Source organism: Chamaea fasciata, unplaced genomic scaffold, assembly GCF_029207755.1.
Source record: "Chamaea fasciata isolate MVZ Bird 193981 ecotype frontalis unplaced genomic scaffold, bChaFas1.0.hap1 SCAF_8, whole genome shotgun sequence".
Taxonomy (NCBI): domain Eukaryota; kingdom Metazoa; phylum Chordata; class Aves; order Passeriformes; family Sylviidae; genus Chamaea; species Chamaea fasciata.
Window position 1 is genome coordinate 4,493,945 of NW_027094093.1, and position 21,132 is coordinate 4,515,076.

The following is a 21,132-nucleotide window of genomic DNA, read 5'->3' on the forward strand; positions in this document are numbered from 1 at the left end:
TGTTTCTCTTCCCCCCCATGTAGCAGTGCACAGTGGCAGCTGGATTTTAGTTTGAGGTAGAAGCATTAGGGAGACAGTTGCCATGATGGTAATACAAGGGTAAGTCTCATGAAGGTGGAGCTGAGCTGCTGTGTTACCTCTGTGTTGTGGTGAGCAGTGTTTGCTGCATTTTTCTGCTGGGCATGCCCAAGTGTGATGTCTGTGCCCAAGGTGCTTGTCACTTCAGCTGCTCCTTGTGTGTGTTTGCTTCCAGAGGTGTGAGAAGGTGGGGCTTGACAGGCAGCGGCTGAAGTGCCCAAATTTCAGCCCCAGATGAGGACGATTTGGCTTGAGTGGGAATTGCCAAGGGAAGCAGGTGATGCAGCTTTCTGATCTGACATAAAGCAGGGGTGGTATTTCTGTCCCTGTTCTAGATGAGCCAGGCAGAGCTTGGGACAGTTCCTTACTCCTACAAAATTTTGTTAATCACAGTGAATGAAGAAGCTACCCAAGGTATGGGGCTGCCTTTGTCATATGTGAGGGTGAACATCTTCCTGGAGAGAAGGAGGTGAGTGCCCCTGCAAGGAGGATGAATGCTTGCTTGACGCAATGAGAACTGAGGGTGCTGGTTCCATTCAATTGAATATGCTGGGAAAAACCATCACCAGTACCTGCTGGTTTTATGCTCAAGAATGTTTGGCTGCATCTCTGTCTTATCCCTTTTGAACAGAAATTGCCTCTCGTGGCAGAGAGAGCTTCAGTGAGGTGGTGAAGTGTCCTCTGTGTAAAGGCAAACTCCTTAAAAGCTGATTGGTGTCAGTCATTTCTATGCTGGTAGTTCACTGTTGCTAATTTAGCAAACAGATGGTGGTCCATATTATGGCATATGAGTTGGGTTTTTCCCTGGGCCAAATGATTGCCTCTCTGGTTTTCAATTAAGAGAGCTTGCTGGTTGGTTACCTGGAGTGGTTTTCCTTTTAATTATGCACCTATTAGGGCAGGTGGGTAGCCAGCCCAGGGGAAGAAGCGGAGAACTCAGTGGCACGAGCAAATCCTTATTAGGAAAAAACCCATAAAACCAAACCCAAACTGAAAAGCCACATGATAGGGAAGAGGAGGAGGTGCACAACCGGGCAGCATGGTGCACAAGTCTTTTTTCTGCTGCTGTGAGCATTGATAAATAGCTTTGAAATGCCTGTTTGGCAGGTTGTGGCACATAGGTGGCTGCAGCGCAGGGGAGGAAAGGTGAGGTCTGGAGGATGCTGTCTGCAGGCTGTATGCTTATTTTTAGCTCAGCAGAGTTCACTGGTTGAAGGAGACAAGCCAGGAGGAAAGGCAGCCCCCGAGCAACCTGCAGGAGCCTGCTGTCTCCCCGTGCTGGTGCAGGTGAGGGCAGATGTTTGCTTAATGCCAAGGAGCAGCAACACGCGATGCTGACCGATTTATGAAGCCTCTGATCGTCCTCTTGTTTCCTATCCCAGCTAATAACAGTCCAGGCAATGAAAACATACTTCTCTTGTAATTATCAACATCTCATTTTCCCTTTGAGTCTCGTGTTTAAATCATCGGGTTTCCTCTTCATCTGAATTATTTCCTCAAGCTTATCTTCCTCTGCGGATCAGGCTTTTATTGTATTTTATTTTGACGAGACCATTCGTCTTCCCTCTGCTCTGCTGCTACTCCCCCCCCCCCCAAACCTGTTTCCTCATTGTCCTCAAGGAGCAGGGAAGGAGATGAAAGAGGCTTTGGGCTTGAATTAGCCAGTGATGAAGTTTGGTGTCCTTTGGGATGGAGACATTAATGCAGCATCATGAAATATGAGGTCTGTCTTCACTTTGGGTGACTCTGGTAATGTAAGAACACAGCTAATCGTATTTGGCTCTGCAGAGGGTGTCTAATCTGGGGAAAAACCTGCCCTAAAGATGGTAGGAATATGTGAGAGGAGCAATGAAATGGAAGGAGGACCTCTAGCAGCACAGGCTACTAGTGTAGGAGGATGAAGCGCTGCTTGGGACAGCCCTAATTGACGGGATGTTGTTGCAAATGTCACGGAATTTCTTTTGTTGCTGTGTGCAGCCCTTGAGTGTGCACCTTCTTCAAAGTGAGGAAGCTGGAGCTTTCCCCAGCTGAGCAAAACCTGTTACTTGGTGCAGTTTATGGCCCATTAAAGTGCAAGATTGGGTTTGAGCTTTGTTAGGCTTTACATTGTGAAATGGTGAGCCACTTGAACTCTTGACTTAGTCAAAAGCAGTTGCTTTGCTTATTTGAGTTGCTGATTCAGGCCCCAAATAATTTCCTTTAATTTATTAGGGTGTTAAAATGCCTTTAATTGGGTTTTGTTGCAGTATCTTTTAGTCTTTTGACTTGAAAGTTTTTGTTCTCAGTCATAACTCAGCAGTCAATCCTTTGGTGTGGTATTACAGCTCTGCAGATTATGTGTGGAGGTAATTAAGTAATAACGATTGAGGTGCAGGGTATTTCCTTGGGATTAATGACTGTCTGGGAGGAGTTGATGGCCCAAGGTGTAGCCAAGGGCCATTAACACCAGCCAACTAATAATTGTGAGAAAATGCCATGTGCCAAGGTCATTACTGCTATTCGGAGTTGAGGGCAATGAGGAGGTAGGTGTGGGGGGTGATGAAGTAACATAGGAAGTATATGGATTTTGGAAAATGTAATGTGGTCTTAATGGGTATCTATCTGCATGATGTACTTGTTGATTAGGCAGTCTGCTCCTTCCCTCTATTCCTCACTGTTCTGTCCAAAGCTTAATGGCCAGGATCAGGGTGAGCAAGGATGATGCTTTTCTTGTCTGGTGTGCCCTTTTTCTTGATGGTGCCTTATATTTTGTCCACTTTAGAGGACACTTTATGCATATTACTAGTGTCATTTCTTTTCCTCTTCCTTTAAGAGGAAGTTTTCGAAACCCAGCCTAGCAGCCACCAAAAGCACTGAGAATACCATGGCTCAGTGGGATGAGATGCTGGTTTGTCTGTGTGCATGGGAGGGAGAAGAGTGATGTTTTCGATAAACCTACAGGTTGGCAGAGTGCAGATATTAGAGTGTGTCAAAGCCCTTGGGTTTTGTAGCGAAGGGCCTGTGTTTCAGAGCTTAAGGGTAGCTGCAGTGGGACAGACAGCATTTTAAGGGTTTGGTGGACTGCTGGACCGAACTTCCCCCCAAAGGCTGTGGGATATCAAGAGAAACCTTCAGGGAATATATTGTCTGTACATTAAATTGCAGGCTTAAGAGGTTGGATGCACACAACTTGAGTTCTTGTTTTTCCTTGACTTCAGTGATGAACTTAAAATTTGTGGCAGAGGAGGAGACCTGTTTTGCACAGATTTTTTCTTTAGCTTAATATTCCCAGCATCGGAGACTCAAGTAGGACTTTTGTTTACATCAGGCTGTTGCACACTGTTGAGTTTTCTCTGTGCCCTTCCTCTCCAGGGTAAGCTCTGACAGGAGTACTTGGCTTTTTCTCAGTCCCAATATGTCACTAATCTGCAGCAGCTGGCACCTGGGTTTATGCTTTTAAGGCTTCAGAGCCGTTGGACTTGAATATCCCGAACTGGCAATGCTGCAGGCAGTTTGGAGGAGCCTTTTCCTGAGTGGTGGATCTCTCATGGTTGGAAGCATTCAACCATCTTTATCTTGAAATGGTGGTTTGTATGAGTGAGTAACAAAAAAAAACCCCCACAAAAACAAACAAAAACCCCAAAAAGTGGAAGTGGAGTGCTGTAGAAAAACTCATCAGAGGGATCCATCTCAGCTGGTGAAGGACAGAACCAGATATGTTGATATTCATGGTGTAAAGCAGCCGGTTACTTCCCTGCCAAGCTCTGGTCTTTGCTGGAGCAGTGTCCTTGCCACTGTTTAAAAATGAGGTTCATGCTGCCTCTTCATGTTGATTTCTCTGTTATTAATCACGTTGAAACCTGCCCATTCTGTGTTTTCTCATTTGCCTGGAGTTCAGGAGGAATGATTCTTTTAGAGGTTGGACTTCAAGGTGTCCTTTTCAAAGGGGGTTTATTGAAAAAAATTATGGGTTCCAAGCAGTCTCGGAATAGTTGAGCATCCTCCCATCTTTGGGAGAGGCTCCCAGCAGCTCTGGTGAGCAGCAAGGCAAAAATCAGCTTTGGGGAACTTCCCATTGCTGACATCTTTCTACAGTCTGTGGTCATGTCCCAAAACAAGGTGTGTCTGGCTAATGAAATGGGTTTCTTTGTGGGCAGGTGGGTTTTTTAAAAAATTCTTTAGTTCAGATATTTAAAAAGAGTTTTGAACAGAGTAGGGGACGAATGCGATTGAAAAATCATGTTTTTCTTAACTTTGTAATTTCCTTGCATATCATTGTAATCTTAATAATGATAAATAATCTGTTAAAAGCAAGTATGGCCTGAATAATAATCCTAACTAATAAACAGAATGTACTGTGTAATTTCAGTCGTTTTCAGCCATCTGGCTCCAGTCTTACTAATTGACTGAGAGCCTTATAGCGACAATGTTAGCAACATGCAGTGTTCAGTTCAGCTGAAGTTCCTGAGGAGGCATTCCTTAAAGAAATCTACTTTTTTTTTTTTGAATAATAAATAAATCAATACATCAAAATTATTGCTACCTCTATTACAGCAGCACAGATCATGAATCCATCAGTACTGTCTTCCACTGAGCTCAGAAAAACTTTATTTATAATGATTTGGTCGTGTATGGTTTCATTATATTTTAGCAAAACTGCAACTGAAAGACTTTGAATGTATCCAGGGATCTAAATTCATAATGGCATTTACTTCTGCAGCTGCCAGAATTTAAATGCTTTCAGTGTTGGCTGGACTTAAGGTGTCTCTTAAAACTCAAGCTCTCCCTTTGGTTGCTTGCTATTCGCAGTGTGGTGGGTTGGTTTTTTTTATTAATGCACATCGTTGCTGAAATTTCCGAAGTTTTCACTCAAGGCTTTTAGACCCCTCAGTATAATTGGCCGAAATGAATCCGTGTGCCCATCTCTGCTTTTTTCAGATGTAACAGTTTGCCAACTTGGAGCTGGTTATTTCTTTTCTTACTTACTGCAGAGGTGACTTTCTTCTATTTTTTTCTAGCCGAAACCGCAGTGTAGTGACTCTGTGGCTGGTTTGGCTCAGTCTGGGTGCTTGTGGTCTGTTATAATTACTGTGATGAATTATTTATAACTGTGCCAGCTCCCAGCTTCACCCCTCAACACCCATCCCTGGGAATTAGGGGGCCTGCTTCTTTGCAGGCTTTTGTGGGGCAGGGAGTTAGTGAGGGGAGAGTTGAGTGCTGAGGTGGGATCAACCTGTGCTTGTCCTGATGGAGTTTTTGGGTTTGTTTTTTTCAAAGCATTGGTGGCGAAGCTCTGGTGGGCCCCGTGAGCAGAGCAGGGGTCCCTGTTTGTCACAAGGCAGTCCTTCATATCACCCTGTGCTCCCCTTTCATCTGAGCCATGGCTGCCCTGTCAAGTGTCTGTTCTTGGGGAGGACAGGGATACTTGCCTGGATTTGCATCAGGAAGAAAATAGCATTTTCTGCATAGCTGGTGAAAGTTGCTTATGCCATTTGGACAACTTCTAAGACACACTCCTAGAATTACTTAAGTGGTTTCAAGAAGTGGAAGGATACGAACTGTAATTTCAGCCCCCAGTTTTGTGAAATAAGCTGTGGTTAAAGGAATTACATGGCATACTGACTAATAGCTTATTTATTTCCCCCTATTTTCCTGCGCATGATCATAGCTGCTTCAAATACTGTCCCCCGTCCCTTGACGTGTATCGTCAGACAACATTCACCTGTTTGAGGGGTTGGATTTGTTGTAAGCTCTCAGTAAATAATGATGTGAAGAGTCAGTAAGGAAGAAACGCAATTTCTGTGAGGTCTGGTAAGGAACTCTTGGAGTTCAGAGGGAGCTCTGCAGTCTGATCCGTGTTTTTAGATGTCTGTTTATGGATCTAGATGAATTGGTGGCTAATCCCAAACTTTGCAGCCCTCTGAATGGGAGCAAAGAGCTCCTTTGGTTTAAGCAAAGCCTTTGGGTCAAAGCCATGTGTGGGATGTGTGCCAGAAACTGGGATGAAAGTTGTCTCATTTTGGGCTGAGGCAATAAGATGCTCCCTGGCAGTATTTTTAGATGTCTTGTGAGTGAACCTGTTCTCCCTGCTGTGCAAAGAAGGTTGGACTCCATTCAATATCTATTCTGGGTTTCGTGGAGGTTTTTTTTTGTTGCTTGTTTTTGTTTGGTTTTTTGGGGTTTTTTTAATGCTTGTTTGTGGTTGTTTGTTTTGTTTTTTTTTTAGTGCAGTTTGCTAAATTATACCCTGTTTGAGGAGCAGACTTCATTGGTGTGTTTCTGATCAGTGTAAAACCAGAGATCAGCTTGGAATACTCTATTAAAGTAAATAATATTTTAAAAAAACTCCAAAAAACCCTGAGAAGCTGTATTTGCAGCATGGGGCACTCTGTCTGTGCCTGACAGGGACATGTGAAAGCCCTTGCTTGGGTTGATTGCCTTCATGATATGCTCGATCCGAGATAACTTGTTTTCTGTACCCTCTACCATTTCATTTCGTAGCAGCAAATAAAGCTTGGATGTGGTAAATGTAATGTCTGCTGCTGCTTGATAATACAGGTTGGTGAATAAATGAACTTCCTCTGATATTCCGTATCTTCTCCTAATAAACAGAAATGCTGCAGTGGGACTGTGTGTGTGAGTGGCTTGGAATTACTTATTTCTGCCTTCTCTCCTTAAAGTTGTTTTTCTCATGCACTTGCATGCTTTCAGTTTGCCAAGAAAATAACTTCTGACATGAGATTTAGGATTGGTGATTTAAAGCAGAATCAGGGAACTCCCCACATGATTGTTGAGTTGGGGTCTGTGATTCTGCAGTGTTCCAGAATTAGAGGACTTTGGGAATGAAGTCGTATGGCTAATTTAATCTATTGAAACTGAAAATGAAGGAAAAATATTTAGGAGTTTTCTGTGTTGGAGAGCAAAGCGAGTAGCAACAAGAGATTTTTAGACGGTTCTTGATGGTGTACTGCTTCTTACAGTTTCCAGTTGTTTTCCAAACAGGTATTTTTAAAAAATGTCAGTGTGGGAGGCAGAGACTGTGAAGATTTTGGTTCCCATTCATCATGGGCGCATAACCAACAACAGGATTTGGGGAGGAACCTTTTGGGGTTGATGCTAAAAATATTCAGGTAACCATCTGAGTGCTTGAAGTGGGGTTGTTTTTTGTTTTGTTTTGTTTTGTTTTTTTTCCCAAGGCATGGTGAGGAAGGAGATGAAGACTCCTCATCTGTTTGCTGTCCTCATAGCACAGCCTGGCTGCTGAATAGCTGAGTGACAGGCAATCTGGCCTATCCATATGACCATATTGTTTTCCTCCCCTAATTAGCCTGGTCCTTACTGTGCTGATGAGGAAACAGATGCACTGAGCAGCAAATTACCTTCATCTTCCCTCCGCACAAAAAAGACACAGCACTTAATTGACTCATTTGATCTCCGGCAATTCAAAGCAAGTAAAGTGGAAATATTTAAAAGTGGCACTTCATTTTTGAATAGGGGGAAAGTATGTTGGGAGTGCACATGGCACGCATTTGTGTACGATTGTAGTCCTACAGTGTCAAATGCGAGGGTGATGGTGAGGCTTGTGGTATTGCTTTTGATGTCTTTAAAGAGAGGCACAAGCAAAACCAGTGAAAAAGTACCCTATTACTTCCTTTGTCAACAGCAAAATATTTGCATACTTAACTGCACCGATATTTCTCTACAGATCTTTGGCTGTGAACGTTCCTTTTCTTTGCAGCTTGCCATGCTGCACATATGGGCAGCTGAAATGACTCATTCCTGCATCTCTGAGCTCCTGTCCGTGCTCCTGCCTGGGCACTGGTGACAGTGCAGGGGTCCCCTGTTACCCCTGTTTTCTTTAATCAGTTTTTCCTGCATTTACATAGACATATATGTATTTTTCCCTATTGCCTTTTTTTTTTTTTTTCCTTTTCATTTTTTGCTCGTTTTTCCTTTGTTTCTACTACAAGTATCTATGGGTAGATTTTGGAGGTGCTGCTCAAGGGGTTGAGGAGTGTTCTTACTGGCTGTGTGTAGCTGGTGCTTGGCAGCACTGGTGTGGGTGCAGTACCCAGCCACTTCCTTGCAGCCCTTGGGATCGCTGGGAAGCTCTGGGCGAAGATGCACGCTGCACATTCCAAAACTTCCCATGTGGGGACAAATTGGATGTGTCTGGCAGAATGCAGTCTAGCCTTGAAGATGGGGGAGAAACTTGTCTTTTACTTTATAGCCTGGGGGCATTTTATGTTCTTGGGACCCCAGGGAGGAAGTCATCTGGTCAAGGTGAACAGTCACTCCCTGAATTTACCAACTCAGTGTGGCTGGACTTCTTTCATGGTGTCTTAATCCTCCAAGAGGTGCTTTCTCCTGCAACTGTCCACAGTGAAGGCTCTGCAAAAAGGAAATTGTTACCATGCAGACATTGTGGTGGCCATCCCCTTTGTTGGGACACTGTATCTTAGCAGATCCTGAGGGAGGTTGAAGGTGCAGATATTCCTTCTCCGTTGCCTCTGACCTCACGTGGCCTTCACCATGCATGAGAACATCACACGGATTTGCCCCTCTGCTGCACTTCAGGAAAGGCTGTCACCAAGTCTGCTTCTGCTTCCATTTAACCCACAAGTGTTTAAGTGGTAGCAAAAGTGCCCTGCATGCTACCAGGGCATATGTAGGTGTTACTCATAGCAGCTTGCATTTCTTGGATGAGGGATTTTGTTTTGTTTTGTTTTTTAGAAATACAATTAGAATTTAGAATACAATTTAGAAATATTAAACTTTCTCTTTAAATTACTCTGACTCCGTATTTATACTGGCAAGATGATCACTGAAATGCGTTCAGGTAGTACCAACTTCACTCAGTGGACTGCATCTCATCTGCTTCTTCCCCTTTTCCTAAGCTTTGCACCTTCTCCATTTGTTACAGATGCCTGCTCAATAGATTGCTGTTGCTGGTGGCTTTGAGATGGCTTTCAAAGACCTTTTGCTGCTACTTAATGTTCTCTTCCGGTTTATAAAGTGCAAATCTGAAGGAAAACTTTTGGATTAAGTGGGCCGGTTCCTTCAGGAAAGCTCCTGAGTGTGCACCAGCCCAAAAGTGCAGCGCTAGTTCAGTAAGCAAAGTGACCATGCTGAAAAGAAAAGCAGATGTAATTAGAGGGGATATTTTGGATGCAGTGTGGATTATGAATGCTAGATTTGCCATGGTAAGAATCCTGACATATCTGTTACCTTGGTGATTTTTTTTTTTTTTTGTAGCTATGAGGTAAGGGATATTATTTGCAATGCAAATTACATGTGCTTATTCCAATTTACTTGAGCACAAACCTTCCAGGGGAAAGAAGTGGGAGCAGGTAGTAGAATCAAATACCTGCAAACAGGTGTATTTTTCAAGCTTTTTCCCCTTCTGATTACATGATGCTGAATTTCTAACACTTGAACAAAGAAAGTAGAAACAAACTGCCACAAAAGGCAGAAACTACAAAGGCAAAGATATCTGTAAAACAAGGATACTGGAAACCTCATTTTAATTAGTGATACAGTAAGTGGCACCTTTTTACCTAGTGTTTTATTACTCTCATTCATGTAATTATCTGTTGCTCTTAACATTGCCCATGCTATAACAGAACTGATTAAGTGAGAAGTGTGCCTGCCGTTGAGTCAGACTGCTCTGTTCGTGATGAACTGCTCAGATTTTAAATAATTTGTCGGAGCAAAAGTCCTGCAGTTCATCCTAGTAGTTAGATATTCTGTGTGAGAGACCATCTGGAATGCAGTTGGTGCATTATTCACCCGTGTGCTTACCCTGCGTTCTTGTGAGAAAACTGAGAGCCAACGAAAGGACATCTCATGTCTGCTAGTGTCAGTTATTTCGGATTGTTCAGTTGTCATTGCTGTTTTTCAAGTGGCCGTGTTGTGCAGAATGCCCAAGGCTCGGGACTCGTGCATAGCACAGGAGCGGGATGTGTAGGGCAGCCCCTGCTGCCACGTCCTGCCTGGATGATGGAACAGCTTCCCCAAGGGTGCCATCCCCCACCTGTGAACATTTATGGATAATCACAGTGTAAGTGGGAAACAGACATCCCCTCCTGAAGTGGATGGGGCTGGCTTGTTCAGGCTCTCAGTGGGTGGCGTGCGCTGCTGTTGCTTTCCAGGTGGAATTGCAAGGACATCTTGAAAAGCACAGGCACCGCATGGGCGAGTCAGGAACAGAGCAAAGGCACTGAAAGTTAAAAGAAGCTGCCTTGCTGGTGCTGCCTGAAGAAACCTGTGAAAGTCCTGGGGGTTTGGGCTGAGGAGGGGTGTTCCTCTGGGCTGGCAATCAGAGCTGGGCTGGGAGTGTTGCTCTGGGAGAGCAGCTCTTGGCATCTGCGGCTCTTGTGCCCCAGAGATGTTTTGCGGTGGATCTGAGTGTGGCTGAAGGTCTGGACTCTGTCGCTCAAAAAAAATCTGGAAGGTGCTGGGACAATCCGTTGTATCTCCCACTGGATCTGCTTGTCTCTACAGGCACCAAGTGTTACCTGGGGGCAGTCCATGAACCCTGGATGCGAAAATTTACTTTGTTACTACTGCCTTTTTCAAGATATAGTCAGGAATTGGACGGGTTTGGGGTTGTTTTGAGAGGGTGTTTTGTTTGTTTGTTTGGTCTTGGGTTTCTTTGTTGCTTTTCTTTGTTTTCGTTCTTGTTCTTCTTGGGCTGTCCTTGCTGACAGATGAATACATCCTGCCACTTCTAGGCAAGAGTTCTTTGGAAGTCTGCAAAATCGGGGCTGAGATTTCAGACCAAATGAGCCCTTGAAATGTCTCTGATTCCTGAGCACTTGGAAATCTGTCCAGTGCAAGCAGAGTGACAGAGACCCCGGGGCAGTGCTGGAGGCCGGTGCTGGTACTCAGTGCCTGGCTAGGTCTGTATGGGCAGGCAGAGTGAGCCTCCTGCAAGGAGTCAGCCAAAGGGTTGGCAGCAGCACTCCTAAGTTTGTTTTACATTTATATTTATTGTCCTTCTGCTCCTCAGCCCAGGATGGAGTGCCCTGAGCATCCCAAGTGACTGATTCGTTGAAAAGCACCCAGAAGTGTATGCTCCCCTCCGTTCTGTCAAGACAGATGTGCAAAGGAGGAAAATTAAGAAGTTGTTTAACAGTTTAACAAAGCAGTGGAGAAAAAAAAAAGCATTAAGAGCAGGAGAAGAAAGCCATTAGTCTGAAAAGAAGAGCAGTGATTTTAAAATGTGGCGAAAAGGATCAGCTTTTGTGTGCACGGATTGCCACTGAGGGACTTTCAGGCATTACTGACAGTGTATCATTGAGGACCTGTTTTGGTGCTCTCCTGCCTGAGTTTTTGAGTGCTGATAGACAAGTATTTATGCATGTGCTGCAGCACTGTGTCGGTCATCTCATCACAGAGTGGAAAATTAATTGTTCCACCGTGGAGAAGCTCTGAATGCCAAGTGCCTTCCTCCTTCCCCTGCCTCCCCGCTTTTTTTCTTTCAATATTTAGCCAAGGCAGCTGAGCTTTAATACAGATTTCTCCATGTCTGTGCATACATCATTGAGGGACTGTAATTCCACAAACTAGAATAGGTCTCAAGTAATCACCTTTTGAACTCAGTGGTGAAGCTAATTGAACGAAACTTGTTGGGAAAGACAAAATAATTTAGTTTGTTTCTGTTAGGTTGTCAAAGTGTGGCTATTGTAACAAAGCTTCCTCCTCCAAAGCTTCCTCATCCACCCCTCCCTTTTTATTCCCATGACTACAGTTTATGTATGTTTGAAGTATAATTAACAGGAGAGACAGAAAATATGTTTTCTTTCTTGGTGCTGAAAGTGGCTGATTGTTATTTGTCAAGATGACAGGATTTCAGGAACGGGGAGATAAATACTGCATGTTTCTTGGGGGGCATTCCAAATGCATTTCCAAAGTGATCCAAAGGTGGGGCTTAGGGAGTGGTGAGGCTCCAGTGAGAGTGTGGCTAGATGGGAGAGACCTGGGTTAGAATTTTTTCTCATTTCTTGACCACTGGTGACGGGTTTCCCCTCTCTGGAATGAAATCTCTCCTTTTGCACTTTCCCTCATGATTTTTGCCAAACTGCGAAGTGATAAAAATGAGGTTTCCTTGTGTTTGCAAAGTGTTCTGAGATTTATGGGTGAAACTCTTCATAACCCAAGTAGTACTCATTACAAATGTGGTCTAAGCTACAAGGCTTGTGATCCTTACTTGAGTAAAATGCCTTTGATTCACTGGGAGCTGGACCCGGGGAAAAAAAAAAATGCATGGTGTTATGTGTGACTCACGTTTCTCAGTGTTTTATCCAACAGGAAAAAAAAAAGTATAAAACTAGTGAAATGATTTTTTTGTTTAACTGATTGGAAGCTCCTGGAATGTGCAGATCCCATCCTGGTGCTCACTGCTACAGGGAAACTTTCAGTGAGCAAAGCGCCCCAGAGCATGAGTGTGGGAAATCCTAAAAGCAATGAGGCATTCAGAAAGCTGTGAAAGCACGCCCCAGAAACAGAAGGAGCAGAACAACTTAGGACTAGCTGCCACTGCAAAGCTTGAAAGTAGGAAAAGTTACAATAGTACAACAAGCAAGGACATGAAACAAGAGTTTGAGTTTTAGGTTTGGCCAGGGTTGACCTTCAGACTGCAGAAAGATATGCTCAGCAAGGTAACAGAAGGTTTGAAGCTTAATAAGAGTATTGTGTATTGTTAATAGAAAGCATACAAGCAAGCATTGTTTGAAGCAGGTGTACGTGTGCTTTTAGTGTTTGGCTAGAGCAATTGTCTGTAAGCTTTAGCAATATGCTATTGGCTGAAAAACCTTTAAAATGCCCCGTAACAAAGAGGTCTTTAGACCTTCAGTGAGCAAAGCACCCCCGGAGCACCTGTGTTGGTGGGGCTCTAAATGCAACTTCAGAGAACTGAGGAGAGCGAGTTACTGGTGACTCTTCCTGCTGGTTAGGGAGATAACCGGTAGCTACTGTCAGTGCCTGTGGTAAATTGCAGTGTTTAGGGTTGGCAATTTCGCAGAACTATGGCAAGGACAGGTTTCTATCTGGAGCCAGCAGAGGTAAATCCTCTCATATGGTGCTCAGCTGGAGCTGGCTGCAGCCAGGGCTGCCCTGCCGACATTCCTTCCTGTCCAGCTGAAGCGTTTTCACTCCCAATTCAATTTCTCTCCTCTTTTAACAGCAAAGTAGGCGTAATTTTGGTGACTGCCTGAACATTACAGAGTGCACAGGAAAACTGGATGCGCGATCCATCTCGCAGTGGCTGCAGCGCGTGTCTGCGTTGCGCGAGGTGCTTGGAGGTGGTGCGCACCTGCAGTCTGTTAGCAGCAGGATATAGACCAAGTTTGTCAAGGAAGTGGTTATTTCATTAATTTGAAATAGCTGCCTCTCCCAGCATCGGGCTTGCTGATTGATTTCTGTGTTTGCAGGGGTCCCGGGCCACTCGCAGCGGGTGCTGCCGCGTGTTTGCTTGTTTGCCTCCCAGCGTTTTGGTGCCCTGCACCTTCTCTCAATAGCACTTTTCTTTGCAATGAAAGCTTTGCACGGTGAGGACCTCACAACACAAGAATGAGTGCGTACTTCCTTTTCCTTCTTCCTTTTTTCCCCTCTCCCCATTCTGCTCCCTGCATCCAGAGTTTTTGCTCTGTGCTGCCAGGCCAGAAGCCCCTTTGTTGTGTCAATAGGACTGGCTGGGCCGAGGGGCTGTTAGCCCTCTTTTACCCATGACAGCTCACGAGGAATATGTGTGTGTTTGCCTGTGTCCCTTTCTTTTTTCCCTCCTGTTATCCTGTCAGAGTAATTAGCGTGGCTTTATGGCTGAAATCGGTGAAGAGAGGGACAGTGAAATCTGTCTGCACTGAAGTGCAGCAGAGGCTTTCATTAACCTTACAATCGAGGAAAAAATCAAAATTAAATAAGTCATGCACAGTAAGCGATGTCACAATTTGCTGCCCCTTTCCTTTGTGCAGGGCAGGAGGCTGCAGGGAGGCTGAACCCTGTGTCTTGTGGTGCATTTCTAATCCTCAGCAATCTGGGGCTGCAAGGGAGGGGGCTGCACCTTGTGCTCCCATTTCCCCCTCTCCCACCACAAATCTCTATTTCCTCTCCCAAAAATGAATTTGGAAGAGTTTCAGTTCAAAGTGATGCACAGGAAACTGTTTTCAAATACTGTATGGAAAGCTTGGTGTTGTGTTAAAATGCATATTTAGGGGAAAGAAAACTAAATTAGCATGATGAGAATGGACTTCTGGAAGATTTTGGCTCGCTCTCTTCCTCCACGTCTGAGAATTCATTCCTGTGTGAATGAAGCTTTCCCCTTGTTAGTACCCTTGGATTTGAATACCAGTGTAATATCCAGTTGACTTTATGCTTAGGTAACTTTCTTGTAAAATACTCAATTTTCATTAGCTTTCTTATTAGGCTTTTTTTTTTTCTTTCCATGTGGAGTTTCATGTAATAATAATTGGACATTAGCTGAACAAATGTAAGTCAGCAGTTTTCAGCCTATAGAGTATTTTTTCTTTGGTTTTTTTTTTTTATTTTTTTGACAGATGAAATGCTTTTTGATGAGAGGTGGTGGGTTGGATGCTAAAGGTGGTGAGCGTTCAGCTCTTGTGTTTTTGTGTATTTGAATAAATTAGTGTCAAAGATCTGAATTTAAAATCTGATTTCCCTGTTTATTCACTTAGGCCAGTTTTATCTTTTATATCTCGACCTGGTCCAACCTTTTCACATTAATAAATTTTCACTAAGAATATGTTTGGTTTAAGTCAAAGTTCTCTAGATGAAAACTGCTCTTGTGTTTTTATTTTTTTTTTTCCTAACAGCTGAGTTTTGACACTGCCTTCTTAGCTTAACGAAACTGTTGATTCCCTCTTCCCCACCCCCCTTTCTCATGATTACTTTCTCATCATTCAAAGTTTCTTTGAATCTTTCTTTTTACATGAAATGAAACGTTTTAAGATCCTGAAATGGTCATCCAGAGGTTTCCAGAGGCTGACCAGGTGAATGCAGTTACATCACTGCCCTTGAGGAGGGAGGATAGTCATTGTAGCCTGTGCTCCAGATTATGCATTTCATATGTTGGATGATTATACAGTTCGTATTTGGAACTTCATACTCTGCATGTTTGAACAAACAACTGCAATTCTAACTCAGAATTACTTGGTTTGAGGTGTGTATTTAATAAGATAATTTAAATGCACTGAGAGTAGAATGCACTTTTTGTAAACAGGACTTGGAGTGTTTGAGTGCTTTTACTTTGCTTTAAAATCTCCTTGTTTGTTCATTATCCAGGAGCATGTCTCTGTGCAGGCTGTGTGGCGCTGTGCGTGGCTTTCACTACTTCCCTTATAAATGAGAACTTTTCTAAAAGAACTGGAGTTATCACAGCCCTAACTCGGTGCATAGTTAGAGAAAAAAGTAAACAAAAAGTCGAACAGCCACCATCAGTCTGTAGGAGCTGGAATGAGAAGAGCTAATGATTTCTATCCGAGTGATAAATGGGGAAACCATCTGAGAGGGCTTTAGCAACAAGAGAAGACAGATGAAGGCAAAATGGCTCTTCTCCGCCTGCCTTTTGTTCTTTGAGGACCATTATGATCAAAACTTACTTAGCAATCTAGCTCCTAACCTGGGCTTAAATGATGCTGTGAGTTAACAGGCACACAGTAATAAATTAGAGCAATTAGTGACTACATATCACTTTCTCCTATGGAAGCCGTGTGCCCACGTGGAAAGGGAGAACCTGGTTTCAGGGCTGAGCACCTACCTGTGGGAATCACGTGCTGGGGTGTCTTCACTGAGGGTCCTGCCCTCTCCAGTGGATGGACTCTGCACCATTGTCTGTGGGGTTGGGATGCAGGATGTTGGAGAGTAGCCTGTGTGGAGCACTCATGCTGAAAGGATCAAAATGGGATTTAGAGAGTTCATTCTGGAAACAATTTTTATCAGACCTGAGTGATGCCTTGGGAAGGCTGACCTGGAACAGAGACTAGACAGAGCTAGAGAATAATATAGGTATTTATTGAAAGGCCTTTAGGATCCACCTTGGGCAGGACAAGAGCCTGGCCAGGGCTACACCCAAGGTGGACCCAAAATGGTCACAAAAATGGGTGACTGGTCATGAGATCTCACACTTTAATAAGTTTTGGTTCATTTGCATATTGGGGTTTAATTGTCCAATTACAACTTCAGATTATGAAGTCTCATCCTTCTTGTTTCTCTCTTCAAACAGCACCGCTCTTTGTGCTTTTGGGCCTGAAAACTTTTAACTGTTGTCCTTGGTCCCCAGGAGGAAAAGGATTTGTTTTGTCTCCCTACTCTGTGAAGAGAGCTGAGTGACACTTAATAGGAGGCTCAGCACTACACACCTAGGCAGCACAGAATCTGAAAAACATGAAAGCTGAAACTTAAGGCATCATTAGTGCATTTGATTTGCCGTGCTTAGACTATTTCGAATGGTTCAACTAATGGCAATCCTTCTGGGGAGGAGAAGCATTGTTCTTTTAATGCCACACCAGCCCGGATCAGCAAGCAGGCAAGGACCAGGCTCTCCAGAGGCACCTTAGGAAACTTCCATGGTACATAAGGCGGTGCTTAAAGTTCATCATAAGTGCTTTAATGTGGAAAGATGAGCTTAAGTGTGTGTAAAAAGCTTTATGGGATTGGGCTGCAAGCGGGAGAGAGACGTGCTTTTTTCTCTGCGCTTCTGGAAAGGTCACTGACTTGGTGGGGTCCTATCCTCACAGAAACCATGGCTGTTTCCTTTGTCAGATTCACCTGGAGCAGCGTTTGGGGAAGCAGGAGGTCAGGTAAGATGTGGTGGCAGGCTGCCTGGCGCTGTCAGTGCCAATGAGGGGCTGCAGCCATCCTGGGGGAGAGCTGTGCGCTGGAAATGGCCTCTCACGGGACACGTGGCTGCTGCTGCTGCCTCCAGTGTGGAGTGTCACTGGTGCCTGGCCTTTGTGGGGCTCATCTCCCAGCTGCTCCACCCCTTAGGACATAAAGCCAAGTGCCTGTGGTCTGACTATCATCCTCTGGTTTGTAAACTGCGCTGACACTTTTCCCTTGCTCCCCCGAGCCTGTAAAACTTCAATCCTGGAGAAGACACATGAGTGTGAAGTTTTTAAACTGGTGAAACTCATCCAGTTACATATTTGCAGAAGGGTGTGCAGGGAAGCCCGGTGTGATTTTGTGCATCTGTAGGAGCCAGGACTTGAAGCAGATATTGTGTGGCTGTTTTCACCCAGACATTGCAATTTCTAAGCTTATTTACTATGCTGCCATGCTGAGCCGTAAGACTTGGAGCCGTACAGGAAAAAACCCTTGTGTTCTTCTTCCTGTATCATTGGGGCTGGAAATAGCAAAGCAAATTTGTCATGTGGGAACAGCCGGGTTTTGTTCCCACTTTTTACCATGGGAGGAGAGCATGTGCTAAACAGTCACACCCCTTTTTTGTGTACCTGCACAGCAGGTGCAGCAGGAAAGGAAGTTTGGGCCGTGGTGATGTTAGAAAGAAGGATGTCAAGAAAAAGTGATTGCATTCTAAGGATAGATCTTCCTGGAGAGGTACCTCCTGCCTTCCAAGAAGATAAAAGGCTTATATAAATAAGGTAGGCAATGAAGTTTAACTAAGAAATGGAATACCAGATTAAAAATGCAAGTGCCAACTCACTCAATACAGTGTCAGCCCTTCTGATAATGTGCTGGTCTCTTGAACTTAGAATTGATTAATCAGTCAACTATTCCTTTCTTAAGCAAGCAGTTAGATACTGGCAGGAGGAAGTATAGTGGGGTTTGATCCTGTACATCAGATCATTAACTATATGCTCATATAGTGATATCTAAGCTAAAATTCCATAAAACCTTTGATAATAGGATCATAAGTGTTAATTAGTTGACATTAATTTATTCTGTTAAATTCTATAGCTGCTGCTTTAATTGAAGTGACTCATTTCCTTAGGTAAGCCTTAGTGCTGTGCTACTCTCTTGTCACAGTTCCCAATTTAGAAGTAGCTCAGTCTCACAAGATTGGCAGTGATTTGCTGTTGTGCTCAAAGTAGGTATTTTGATGACTTCCATGGAAAAGAAAAGAGAAAAAAGTGCTGTAAAGGCACTTTTTAGAGTTGTCAGTTAATACTGTATAGTGTGGTCTCCAGTGCAGTTACGAAAAGTGCTCAAGCTGCTGTAGGGGGAACATTTTGGATACAGACCATGGCCTTGGATGATCTTTCTCTTGCTTCCTTTGTTTTTGTTTTGTGTGTGCAGCAAGCTTCTTTCAAAGCTGTTCATCAGCTGCTCATCACCTGTATAACCTGAGAGTAAAAGGGCTGTGCCATCCACCCGGCTGGGTTTGGATGCCTCTGTGTTCACAGAGATTCAAAAAAGTGGAGGGTTAGGTTTGGTCTATTGTTGGGCATAGTAAATTAGAAAAAGGACTTGTTCTTTACCTCCTTTCAGGTTTCGCAGGTACTTGGTGAAGCCTTGGTGGTTTTCAAGTCTAGTTTATGAGAAACAATGGAGATGCAGTGAGTGTCTGTGTTGTTTACTAACTTCAGAGATAAAAGTGCTTGGCAGATGGGATCTCTGAACTCTTCACAAATTCATGTTGTGCATCAGGGGACTCAGCCTGCTTAGTCTGGTGTCACATCCCTGAGTTAGGTGCAGGGTGCACTGCTCCATCTTTGTGATTGTAGGGGGATTCATGCTTAACAAAAATACCCCATTTTGTTACCAGGATGAACTTGTGCAAATAGGGAATTGATTGCCCCATCAGATGAGATGGTGCATTGTCATGGTTTGACATTGGCCAAACGCCAGGCACCCGCAAAAGCTGTTTGCTCACCCTCTCCTGCTACAGCTGGGCAGAGGAGAGGGAAAAAAAAATTCATGAAGGGCTCGTGAGTTGAGTTAAGAACTGGGGGAAAACACTCTAAGGGCAAAACAGGTTAAAATTTATGGTAAATTTATTATTAACAGAGTGAGAGGAGGATAATGAGAAGTAAAATAAGCTTTTAAAACACCTTTCCTGCCAGCACCTCCCTCTTTCCCAGTGACAGTGCAGGGAGACAGGGCAGGGGGGGTTTGGTCAGTTTGTCACTCGAGATCTTCTTCTGTTCTTTCAGGGAGAGGAGTCTTTCCTCTGCTGTGCTGTGGGGTCCCTGGTATGGGGGACAGTTCTCTGTGAACTTCTGCAGTGTGGCTCCTCTCTCCCGAGCAGCAGTTCTCCCAAAACTGCTGCAGTGTGAGTCCCTCCCTAAGGCAGACAGTCCTCCCCAAACTGCTGTGGCCTGGGTCACTCCTCCACGGGGTGCAGCCTCCAAGGACAGGCTGCTCCAGCCTGGAAGCACAGGGTCCCTCTCTCTGTATCTTTGGAAGCAAGGGTCCTCTCTCTCCATTCAGATCTCCCACTGGATCACAGCTTGCTCTGGCATCCACCCAGTCTGGAGTGAGCACTTCTCCCGCAGGCTGCAAGTGGATTTATGCATCCCTCATGGACTACTGGGACACAGCTGCTTCACCATAGTCCTCACCACAGCCTGCAGAGGAATCTCAGCTCTGATGGCTGTAGCACATTCTCCCCTTCTTTTTCTGCTGACGTGCATTTACTAACCAATTTTGGAGATAGACAGCAAATTCCCTTCGTTCCCAGTTTTCTTCTGGAAAGACCTCAAGTCTTATCTGGACCTAATCTTTTGCATTAATGTTATGCAATGAGTTGGCTCCTCTGTTTCCTTTGAATTTCTTACCACCCTGTTTTGGAAACCACTGCAGACTCTGAAGGTATTCTGTAGAAAAGGCATCAACCCTGCTGTCAGCATTCGTGACATTGCAGCGCCCTAGAGCACAGATAAGTTCTTCACCCTTTCAACCAAGAGGATGAGTTCCCTGCCTGAAACTTGGCGTCATAAAAACAAATTCATGTCTGAGAAGGGCTGCAAGGAGGCACCAAGAAGGGGATAGTTAATTTGATCAACAGTACAGGTAAAGCTTTAGGGGAAAGCTCTGAGGCTGAAGACCATGAGAGGTTGGCAACCTCCTCGAGGAGCAGGTGGGTAAGTGACTGGCTGAAGAAGGGAGTGAGGGCATGTGGGCATAGCTGAACACTGGTTACGGGAGTAAGAGGACTTTGCACAAGGAAAGACTTTGATGTTTGAGCAGGTCAGGAGAGCAAGAGGATAAGGTGCTGCTAGAAGGAAGAAGCCATAAGCCCATGGGTTTTGAACCTAGATTGTTCACATTTATTAACTCAAAATTACTAAAAATCTGTGAATAATCAGGTACGTTTATCTGGGTCAGAGATGGCATTACATGGACATAACCTTTCTGGTCCAGTAGGTTGTGGATATATTGGTAAGTTACAATCCAATAGTGTTTTTTTCCTATCCTGTGGTGTCCTCCCTGGCTCTCCACCCAGAGGTGGGCTGCTCCCACTTCCATCCAGTGGCAGGGGGCATTTGGTGAGCAGTGCTCAGTGTGGCTCTCTGCAGCCTTTTTGGGATCGAGGCCTTCGGAGTGAGCAATTATCTCCTGAAGGGGGATGTTGTGAGACTTTTAAATTAGAGGCACCTTATTAGCCACACTTCATGTGCCAAGCGTTTGCTATAAAAAGATGCACCTTGCTGCTCAGACTGCGTGATTAATTTGCAAGCCAACAAGTTGTTAGATTGTGCTAACAATTACCATATTTGATAGATTAAAGCCCGCACGAGGGTAGCGGTTACCTTGGGAGTTTATTTACAGTTCCTCATCTGCGGCAGGCAAAGAATTCATGGTGTGACAATGACTGTATCATGTCTCAGCGATCCCGTCGCATTTGAAAATAATTTCCAAGCTGAAAATTCTGAAAAATTTGCCCATCTGTTTGTTAGGCATGGACTCAGCCCTTTCCATTTTGAAGCTTGGCTTCTTCCTACAAGAAGCCATCGGCTGGATGTGTGTCTCTGTGGAGAAATTCCCTCTTGTGAAAATAAAATTAGGAATCCAGGAAACTTGTGTTTTGCCCTGACATGAAAATGTCACCTTTTAGAGTAGAACTGTGCATATACTGTGACCATCAGTCTATTTTTG

The 21,132-nt window shown here is 44.3% G+C and overlaps 1 protein-coding gene across 1 annotated transcript in view; it reads left to right on the forward strand.

Moving 5' to 3' along the window:
* The first annotated feature begins 413 nt into the window (after positions 1-413).
* Positions 414-21,132, forward strand: part of ERBB4 (erb-b2 receptor tyrosine kinase 4) — a 552,534-nt gene continuing 531,815 nt past the window's right edge. The window contains exon 1 of the mRNA XM_066189450.1: positions 414-547. The gene's annotated coding sequence lies outside the window, so the exon portion shown is untranslated. The remainder of the gene's footprint in view (positions 548-21,132) is intronic.